The following is an 11,541-nucleotide window of genomic DNA, read 5'->3' on the forward strand; positions in this document are numbered from 1 at the left end:
CATGGGATCTCAATACAGTCAGTGGCTATACAAGTTGATAAAATTCCCACTGGGTGCTGAGAACTACTAATGATTTTACAAAAGCAAACTTCCAGTCTTGAAAAAGGATATTTCAGAGAATTATTGTGTTCCAATGAGAGTTTACAGTTAAGGTGAACTTTACATAACATCTTTCCAGCTGAAATCGGAACTCTCAGTCACAAGCGTCACAGGCCTGAGGGCACCAGCTAGCCTTACTGGTGAGGTCCAGCTTCCCTCACCAGGCCATATCCTGGCACCATCAGAGCCTCAGAGGTGCCCACTGCCCAAGGCTGGGGCTGTCCTTGCTCCCCAGCTGGAGGCGGTGGGATGGGCGCTGGCTGCCAGGCTCTGCCCTGATTCTCACCATGGGGACCACCACCGCCGCTCCTGGCACCTTGGCTCACAGGGAGCTGTCAGGCCTCGCTGCACACTTACAGGAAGGTAATATCAAGGTCTTTTTCTGCAACCTTCCCCTATTCTCTTACCTACATACACTGAACATTTAAGACACAGTATGTGCTTATTCTAGCTTGAATTCTTGTTGCTAAAATGACTTCTCTATCAGGTCCTGTAAACAGGATAATCAAGAATACACTTACTACTTTCTAAGCATGTACTGCAGTTGCAGTTGTTAGGATAACAAATGAAATAAGGGAACAGTAAACCACTCTGCTAGTTGTTTTCAGTATTCATTCATTTCACTGTAGTATTTTTAGCTTGCTGCTTACTATTATTCACTTATTCCAGAGCCAAGACTTGTCAAAGCTTTCAAGAACTGTGTGTGAAAAATTACTTTCAAGACCTTCAGCTGGGAACAATGACAACTGTGGTTTTGGCTTTCTTTTGCAAAACACCTTTCAGGACAAGCACAGTGCATTTGTAACAATTTGAGTAAAACTGTTCTACGCCATGCGCTAACTTGTTTTATTATTGTATGAAACATCATTGTCCATAGCTTTCAGAAAGACCTCAAAAATGTAGTTCACTGCAATAACGTTATTCACAATATATCTATTCTTCTTTTCCATTTACATGTGAATGTACTGCTCCTTGTGAATACTGTCCCTACAGAACAGTATTCACAAGATTAAGTATTTCTGCCCATTGAAAGGATAGCTTTGAAAAAGTGAAAACTTTGGTTCTCATTGAACCGAACTTAATTTCTTCAGCATAGCCAGTTATCTACCTTTATAAACCCTGTTCCAACAGCCCTCATTAGTTACCTTCTTTACCTAGTTTTCCTTTACTGAGTAATTATAAGACAAGTCACTTAGTACCAGAGGATACATCATGTAGGAAAAAAATCATTTAGGCTTGGGAATAAGTGTAGCTGTACAACAACTGGGGAGTTAAAAAAGAATCACAAAACCATTATGTTTAGAGACAAAAGAATGATGTATGGAAGTTGGCTAAATCAATAACTAATTGTAAAAGTATGCATTCAATCCTAGAGTACATCCAATAATTGAAATCTGCTGCTGGTCACCTGAGTCCTATTTAGCAGGGTCAGCTCATAATTCAGGTGACTTTTGTACTTCTCATTGATTTTGGTTAGCAGCAGATTTGTGGTTCAGATAACACTATTCATTTTCTCAGGACTGATTCAGACTCAATGGGAGCAATTACACTTGATTAAATACTTTTGTATTTAATCTTTAAAAACCCATGAATAAAAATCTTTTTTTTACCATATAGAAATAACAAGTTTGTGTAGATAAAACCTGCTAGTTTTATTTTCCTCTTTCAACTCACAACATTCCTTTAAATTGTTTTACAGTAGCATTTGTTTATGCATTCATATTAGAATACATGCAACTATTTCCATGTAATCCCCATATTTTTGAGGGAATATCACAGTTATCAGACCCATGGACACTTGGAGCAGTAGGAAATGCAAGTAAAATCAGAACAATTCTTTAGAAATTAGAGAAGCTGTTTCAATTACAGAAGAGAAAATATTATTAACTTGCTCTTTTTTCATCATGAGAAGGAGACAGTATTCCTATAAACTAGAGCAGGAAACTTTTCCACACCGCTCATGAATCTTCCAAAGACAATCTAGCTTGGGTCATCAAGGTGAATGCAAAAATAAAACCCAACTAAAACCCAGGAGATGTATTAGTAGTTCTTGATTCTAGACTTCATTAATAAAAACATACTGAGTTTTCAAGAAACCTGAAATCAACCCCACAAACGAGCGCACATCAACCCCACATCTTCTTTGTATGTCCGTCCCTAACCTAATCTGTATCACCAAATTTAAACCCATTTGCTACTTACTTCCTTGGAGATTTGACTTATTTAACCTCTAAACCTGCTGCTAGCGTAGAGGAAGAACAACCGGTTATTCTTCAGTCTTATTAAATGAACATTCCTTGCACATAACAAGCCTCATTGCTCAGCCTATCATGCTGAATCTAGGAGCACAGATGTGCACGGGGAGCAACCTGACAGAGAAGCTACTCCAGGAGAGCCAGAACAGCTTTGGAAATTCTCTAATTTATTCTTGTTTCCCGTGCAGCACGGGAAGCATGAGATAGCTGGAATAGCCCTGTCACATCTGTGTCCCAACCACATTTGTTCAACAGGCCTGAGTCGAACTATGTATCAACTTAAGGTAAACCTTGACAAGGTATGGTTTCCCAGGGTCAGCCTGTATAGGCAGGTGCAGTCCCAGAATCAAGCACAGCAGAGACCCAAAACTAATAAAAAGAAATTTCTGAAGTTTGTCATTCTGTTTCCCCACTGCAAGACAATATGTTCCCTCTTTCTTTACTGAACTTTGGCAGTTCTATTTTATCTTGCATGAGCTGAAGGCAGAAGATAATGGGGGAGATACTGTCTTTGGGAATCATCCTCACTGAACTGAAATCAGACATTAGACCTCTTCAATGCTTCACTGTGTGTCTGAAATGCAAACTGTAGGGATCAGGGGCTTAGTTGTCCTTTATACAGTGCTTGACTACTGTTTATAGTTGTGTATCAGTGGGAGAGGGCAGCATCATGTCTAGGAAATCAGATACCAATGTTCAATTTTTGCACAGGGGTTCATAAACCAATATCAATTAATCTTGCCAGTTGAGCTAATGTGACAAAATAAACTCATCTTTCAGAGGGAATTTTTTACGGGTGTGGGTCTGTCAGGTGCCAGGTCTGCTCCTTTGCCTATTTCCTCATTAAAGTTGCTATATTTTACTGCTCATTCGACACAACATTTAGTACCTGATGTATATTCTCAGAGATCTATGAGGTACTCATTCATTAAGAGAGGATACAGGAAATAGCAGAAGTAGATGCTTTCAGATGTTCATTGTGACACTCCCAGCAGAGGCAGGCTCTTTCTGCGTTTCTCTTCTACTTTTCTGGATGACACCAGAGAGGAGCTAAACTCAAAGGAGCTAACAGTGTAAACACCTGCAACCTCTAAACAACACTGAGAGGAAAAGAACCAGTATGCTGAGGCACAGACAGCAAAGATCAGAGAGGAAAACAGAGAATTCCTAGGCTGCCAGCAATTTTGGGGAACCCTAGCAGTTCCACAATAAAAAAAGGGAAGTTGCAACAAACTTGTATTCTGGGACAGAACCAAGACAATGATCAGCATGAGAAAAAACAGCAATGTAATACCAGCCTTTTACATCTTTCAGCCCTGTGGTATATGAAATTCAGGCAAATGGAAATATCTGAACCAAGGTTATTTTTTCTTTTTTTGCCCTGCTCTAAAAAACTGAATAATAATTTGCTAGTGTTTATTATAGCATTTCTTGGTTTACTCTCACCCTTACCATTTCAGGCTGAAAATTTCTGTGATGCTCTGATGCAACTTGCTATTCACAGGACAATGTGCGACAGAGAGAAATAGAAGGGAATATCTCCTAGGTCTACATTTTCAGAACTCCAGAAGCTTGTGGCACCAGTGTAAGGTTTGTGGGTGATGGGTAACTAAGAAAAAGATACAAAACTTGTAAGATTCTGATTCAGAAGCAAAAATAAATTGTCTTGTCACCCTGAGCAATTGTCTAAACAATGCTGTTTAACCAGATCATTTAATATTTAACCTGATTATTAAATATTTTTCCAGGAATTCAGAGCCAACTTCAGGAGCTGGTAAACTCACTCATCTTTTAAAATGAAAAACCTCAAGTATCAGATTTGCAACGTGTATTAAAAAATATCAGGAGGAACTGAGAAGGGAAGAGGGTTGAATCTTGTTTTACAAGACCATGATCATAAAGTTCTCTCTGTAAATTCAGCAATTCCTTTTTATTTATGCCATTTTTTATTTATGCTCTGATGCTTGAAATAATGTTTAGTGGTCCCGGTTCTGCCCTGTAAGTCAAGAACACCTCAATTAAAACTATTTTCAATATTCCTTATTTTCTGGGACTCTTTAGCAGTTTATCTGGCATTAACCAGCAGCAAGCTGTAAAATACAGACCAATTCTTTTCTTTTTCTTTTGAGGGGAGGGAGAAGTTTTCTGCCAGTCCCCTCCATGCTATTTTCTTGTCTAATTTTAACACAGATAAGAGAGGATATTTTCCATTTTTTTTTTTTTTTAATGGTATGAATTTAAACAATTTATGCAGAAGCTTTCCTCTAAGTCCATTTTTAACCCAACTGGCTTTTGTGAACGAATCTGGAATAAACAGTGTTACCTGATGCCCCACAATAATCAGAAATTAACTTGCATATTCATCTTTATGACCCGTTGTAGAGAACTCCAAGAACTGCATCTCTTGGAGCTCTGTCTTGTCTGAGCAAACAACTCTAGCAACAAAGAGAAAAGCTATTCCTAGTCCTAAAGAGAAGCAGCTTCCTACTTAATATAGATAGCAGATTACGAAACCTACTCATATGTCCTGACTAGAAGCTGTTGAACAGGAAAAAACACATATATTTAAGTCTCATGTGAGCAGAACATAAAATCATTCTTCCTTCTGGTGCATGTTAGTAAAGTGGTTCTAACACAATTTCTATTTGTGCCAGCTGAGGGGGTGCCCTTTGACACCTGCCTAACATGGAGTACAGGACCTCTTTTGGCAAAATTGCACGTTGACAGGTAAATTGCAGAGAACAGTTGGGAATTATACTGATACAAAAAAAAAAAGAAGATACAAACAAAAGACCAGCAAGCCTTAGCATACTGCAGGCCTGCTGCCAAAACTCTGAGCTCTGCAAATATGAGGGGTTTGAGGCATTAGTATAGAAAGCGCAAATGTTCCCTGCCCTCCAAGTAATTTGCAGAGTGCTGCATCTATGAAATCAAGACATGTGTTTAAATATGCCATTTTCTATGAACACAAGATCTTTATTAAACTATGCTGAGAGCTAAATAAACTGAATTATTACTGCTCGCTTCGGGACTTTTAGGTCAAATTCTGTCACACTAATTAATGACAATAATGTGTGACATTACAGCTGTGTGTGTACAAACAACTTTACTTACTCTAAACCCCCAAAAGATATTGCAGAATGGCTTGTACCCATGAATGAAGTCTCTTAGTTCACTTAAAACTTAATTCCAGTGCTTAGAAATTAAAGACCCTCTGGGCTGTCATATTATGCAACTGTGAAAATCTCAATTCCTGAGTTAGAGAGTCTTTAGACCATGTTTTCCCACATGAAGCATAAATCACAGAACTTCTGCAGTGGCCTTCTGTTTCTTCAAAACAGTTATTTTAAGTGCTTGCAATCAGTACCTTCCACAGTCTGTACCTGAAGTATAGTGGTGGCACTTTCACAGAGTATCATTTCACAGCAAGTGAATAGCTGTTTTGAATACTGCTTCAGAACAATATTTTTTTCCTAAGGAGTGCTATTTTAAAGTAATTTGTCCAAATATAGCCTCTTATACTTTTAAAAGCTTTTGAAAAGACCAGTAGGACTTATCAGCAATTTACTCTGGAGATAGGGACAAAGGAAGGTGATTGTTAATCTAGAAAATCCCCTGCCATCTGTGCTTGTTTGGTGAAACAGAAGACGCAAGACTTGGATGCAAATCTGTAATACTTGATTTCATGCTAAGGCAAGAGCCTGTGCTCAGCTGCTTAAAGGTGTATCTGTGTAAGCATAATGTGGTATCTTTAAAATGAATGGGATACTTCAGCATGAGGTACTCTGTACTTGAGGAAGGGCAGTAAAATACAAACTTTTGTTTCAGTACTGTGTCTTAAAAAAACTTCTGCAATTGCCTAATTTGTACAGCAGACAAGGTTAATTCTTTACTGCCCACACAGGCTGAGTAACGTTGTCAGACAAAACCTCTCCAGCCACATACCACATCTGCATACATCATGAAAATGACCTAATATCACGAGTTCCAAGATTAGTCTTTGAATACCAGCTAATACCCTGATAATATTTGCTGTTTGTCAAAATATTGTCCAGAATTAACCTTTATATATTTTTAAGGCAAATAGTCTCAGTTTAAATATTTTTCAACTGTCAGGACTTCAAACTCAGCCTGTAATCTGATGCTAACTTAGTGCATCTTTAACATCAAATTATACCCTCAGTTACTTGTAGGAGTATTCATGTTTGAAAATACTGTGTAGGCAAACATATTACTACATCTATACCATACTCTAAATAGTGGAAAAAGAATCAGCCATACCTTTTTTGTTTCAGCTTATCTTTTTAAGGATAAAAGCCCTAAACCCAGGCCATAATAGAAAACCATATATGCTTCTAACAACGTATGTTTCTAACAACAAATCTCATATGATCAGAGACACAAATAAGAGACAAAATACCATCTATAGAATTGCTTTTAAGAATACAAGATGTTGCTTACATTGCTTTGTGCTGTTATGATTCAGGCTCTTGACATCACTATGAAGCTTTTTCATGCTTACTTTGAAAATCCTAAATATCTTCTGTGGAATATTTAATTTATGTTTTCATGGAATAAACCTGCCTATAGACAGCTTCCATTCTGATTTACCTGCAAGTTTACGTCAGAGCCTGTAGAATATGACAATTTCTGCGTTAACCATTTTTCTATTCCATTCTAGAATGGAATTATTTTTAAAACATTAACTTTTGGGCTGCATTCCACTTTCTTTAATATATGATGACCATCTAGGCAGTTTTCTCTTACCTTTTATTTCTAGAAGTACAAATGCTAAAACTCAAACCAGAAGAATTATGTACTATTCCCACAACATTTGAGGCAATTTAGATGGTCAAATAGGGAAAAGCATTGTAATTACTAATGCTGTAAATCAGTGAATAACAAATGAATGGAAATGCCAACACTTCGCTGCTTGGACCCATTCTTCTACCAACTTTGATAGGTTTCTTTTACAGTGCTGTTTATGCTGCTGGTAGATTTGGCAAAATGTGAGATAATAAAAAAGAAAGTGTTAGTTAAAATGTATTGCAAATATCCATTTTCACCAGCTATTCTTCATTAGCATAGTGACAGTCTTGGAAACACAGCTTAATCTAAAAGCTTTTCTAAATTTCCTGTGACCTTTGAATCTCTTCCTGCCTTGCAGTCTAATAGCTCAGCCTCAAAATTATTCCCCTAACACAGTCCTACAGCTGCCATGACTAATGAGACACAGGTTTTTACTGCAGTGAGAAAACAAAATAATCAAGTATTAGAGGAAAAAAGATTTTATACAAACTAAAAGCCATTTTATTCAGATGCTTGCTATGAATAAAAGATAATGATGTGTTTAGATACTGCTGTGTTAATATTCATAGTTAAATGAAAATTTTACATACCTTGAGAAATGATGAAAATGAGTTGACACGTGACTTTAAATTCACATTAAACGCTTCATTTAACAGTTTTAATCAACTGCTATGCAAGACTCATCTACAGAATAAAATATGGAGATTTTAAATTGTTTATTAAAATTAAGGTGACAAAGCATTAATGCAGAGTCCAGTAAAAATCTTTAAAATACAAAAGTAGTGTAAGTTTGAAGCCTAACTTCATACATATAGTCACATAATTAAAAAGTAAATATATAATACAATATAAATAGAACAAAATTGCATATAGTCAGATAATCTTCTGAAAGTAACATTTTTCTCATTGGTGAAACAATGAACAATTACTATTACTAATACAGCATAACACAGAGTTACTTTGATTGAAACTTTAAGGTTCATCTGTAGAATTTGCAACAACAGTCAGAAGTCATGCTGCCATGCTAATGGGATGTGTTAGATGAAAATCTCTGACCCTTTTTAAGAGATGGAGTACAAGGCCAAAGATGATGGTGTTTTTTGTAAAAGATGGTAGTTTTTGTAAGTTTTTTACAAGATGGTAATTTTTGTAATTTGGTAGCTGTGAAGTAGCAGCTTTTGAAAAGAATTAAATACATCATACATCACTGCAGAGATGTTTGCTCTTTCTAAACAAAATAATTTCCTCTATTTATGTATGTCAGTGCATTGCTGATTCACAGCTTCTTAATTTTGACCGTGTTTGGCATTTTGCCTTGGATTTGTTTCAGATCTCTATCATTTGTCTTTGCAACAGAATCCTTTCCTAGGCAAAAGATGTGACACTTACTGTGAGATACTAAGTAGCCAGACAGTTGTTTCTTTAAAGACAGTGGGAAAATATGTTTTGAATAAATAAGCTTTTGAAGAAAATAGAGTGTCAGGAGCTTAAGATGTACAATCCAGTTCACAGAGGGCTATTAAAATATTGCACCATTTGTTTTCTGTGAATATGAAGTAGTCCGAGAAATTGTTTGTTTTCCCACATTACAATAATAAATGCTTGTAGGGATTTAATCTAGTAGACGACAGCAAATCCAGGGGCTGAGAAAGTGACTAAACAAAAAGAAGAGGAAGGAAAGACTCTTGAAATAAAATGAAGTTTTAAAATACAGGCCAGTGGGATAGCTTAACTAGGGCCATCATAGATGATTATCAGTTCCGGATACCCCAAATTCAAGGCTGACTGCCATTTCTGAGAATATTCTCTTCCTTGAACCAGAAGTCTTGCTGCATGGAAATCCCACAGGTCTTACTCCTAGGTAACTGGGTGAAATTCTGCATTTCTGGTGGTAAACAGTGTTTCCATCAAAGAAAATCCGAGCACCATTAGTGTGTTCTTTAATAACTAGTACTAGTATAACTAGTATAACTTTAATAACTATATTGCAAGAGAATCTTGTAGCTTGTCGGGAATCTTATAGCTTGCACTCTACAGCTTGTAGAGTGACACATTAACTCATAGTCTCCAATGTTGCTTAAAGGACACTATAATAGTAAAGGACACTAATAGATATTTCAGATACTTTCTTTGCTCTGAACTACTAGAAGTTTGAGGTTGTCACAGATGAGCAATGATTGCAGGTCTGCTTGGTGCACTCATGAATTAAGATGCTATTTTAATTCACCCAAAATGGCTTTTTTTGCCTCTATTTGCTAGCAGGCATTTAAAAAGCTAGGTATTCCATGAACAGTGTTTATGCATGTTACAGACAAACCTCAGAACTGCTGTAAACAATGAAAGAAACACACAAACCAGTAATAGACTAGGATAGAATTATTAGAGGTAATAACTTATAATGTAATATCTCTGACATCTCTCTCTTGAACTTTATTCCTTACTGTTAAAACACATTTTAGATAGGGTTTTGGCCCAGATCTGTGTGTAAATCAGATGGCTGCCAGTGAATAAATCACAGCTGTCAGCTTAACATCCAGCACTCCCAGGAGCCACAGAAAACAGAAGAATTGCAGAGGGGTGACAGGGGGAAGATGATCCTGAAGTATTATTTTGTGTAGATGCTGTGAAGCAAACTCAGTAAATTGCTTTATCACTGAATATCCTAATGTCTAGTGAGACAGGCATAGAGTATATTCAGTCATAATCACAATGGGGATAACTAACTTACAAGATAGATCCTCTTAAATAAGCACATTTGGGGAGATTGGTGGCACGATGGGAAAAAAACTAGTTTCTTCCAAATGTTTTGCATGAGTCTGGTATTTGGAGTCAGGAATAAACAGATGACCACAGGCTAAACCTCACATTCCGGAAGCTACAGAGCCTGAGTAGCTCTGGACAAACTATTACAAGTAGAACTGCTAGGTTGTTTTAAAAACAAGACAGCATGATGCATTGTCTATACTCAAACAAGACTGCCTATTTCCAAGACCTACCAAAGGAGACTTTCTTGCGACACAGGGAGTCTGTTCACTGAGGGAAAGATCTTGGACTTGTCTGTGGCCTTCACCTAAGAGTGACGAGAGAAATAAAGGCAATTCTTTCTTCAATATTCATCCATAATTTATTATTTATTCTGATAAAAACAACTAGTAATTTGTTAATAATTTTTAAAAAGTATCCTGCTATTAACCACAACATGCAATTACATATGTAAATACTGATTTACCTTTCCTCTTTCTTGCTCCTTCCCTGTGGTAGCCAAAGGCACCCCAAGATCTGCACCAGGGCCTCTAGTGAGAGGCAGCCGCGTGAGCAGTGCCTAGGCACAACCTTCCCTAGGGGTCCCCATCCCTGCCCAGTGCCCAGAACCCCACATCAGCCCCCCTGCAGCTGCCAGCCGCCTGTCACAGCAACACCACAGCAGGGCCAAGCTCCAGCTCCTTGCGGCCTTGCCTGGCCATGGCCTCACTGAGCCTGGCCCACCTGCAGGCCCACAGCCAGGCCTGTGCTCAGCCTGGGAGGTTCCTGTACCCTGTGGCTGGGGCTGCCCTGGGGCCCTGTAGCTCCCCAGTGCACGGAGTGACTCTCCTCATGGCTTGCTGACTGTGCCCTGCCTCGCTGCTGCTACCAAAGAGGTGCCAGCTGCTCCATGCCAGCTCCTTGCAGAGGCACCAAGGCGGGCGTCCCCTCTGCACAGACCGTGGCCAGCTCCCTGCATCAAGGTAAGCTTGAAACATGTGGAGGCAAAGCAGGAGGAGATTCAAGCCAGGGCTTTGGGACTGTTGCCATTTAGTCTCTGGGCTTTATTCCAAAACAAACCTCCCCCCACAAAGTGCTTGAAGTTACAGTCAGAATTTAGGAGTCGTCCCTGGTGCATGGGGCTCCTCAAAACACACACTCCCATCTGTTGAATGCTTGCATTTTGAAAACTGGTGTTTTCCTCTCAGAGATTACACTTTACAGCCCCAATGCCTTGGTGGTTTTGAAATGATTGCTGCTTGTATCCATTGTAAGTTCAGGAAAGGTGGTTCCCTTTGCTTTCAAGTTCCCTCTATAATAGGTGCATATAGGGGCAAGGCAGGCATTTTCCACAGCCTTACTGAAGAGCTGGAGATGTGCCAGGCTCCTGCCTCTCCTTTGCCTCAGCTCTGAGTCCCTGTGTGGGCCACAAGTCAGCACATAGGCACCTAATGAACCTTGGTGCATGGGGCAACCTAGCACCATGTGTAGTTCCTGGGTGAAGAAACGTAACTCTGATTGCCCCCCCTGGGCAATTTGCACTCATAGACCAAGTGTCAAGCTTGATAAAAGAGCATTTTAAATCATGTCATGGCCACAGTAAGGAGGATGAAACTACAGCTTAGTGTTTTCTTTA

The 11,541-nt window shown here is 38.6% G+C and overlaps 1 long non-coding RNA gene across 1 annotated transcript; it reads right to left on the reverse strand.

The window, feature by feature from the left end:
• Positions 1-2,812: 2,812 nt before the first annotated feature.
• On the reverse strand, positions 2,813-10,235 carry LOC134166421 (uncharacterized). The gene is made up of 3 exons (XR_009965874.1): positions 10,160-10,235; positions 7,754-7,847; positions 2,813-2,940 (listed from the first exon to the last, which is right to left on the reverse strand). It is a non-coding gene; the product is annotated as an uncharacterized LOC134166421 (long non-coding RNA).
• Positions 10,236-11,541: the final 1,306 nt, after the last annotated feature.

This window comes from Pezoporus occidentalis, unplaced genomic scaffold (assembly GCF_034315485.1).
Source record: "Pezoporus occidentalis ecotype Australia unplaced genomic scaffold, CSIRO_AGI_Poc_V1 ctg26, whole genome shotgun sequence".
NCBI lineage: Eukaryota > Metazoa > Chordata > Aves > Psittaciformes > Psittacidae > Pezoporus > Pezoporus occidentalis.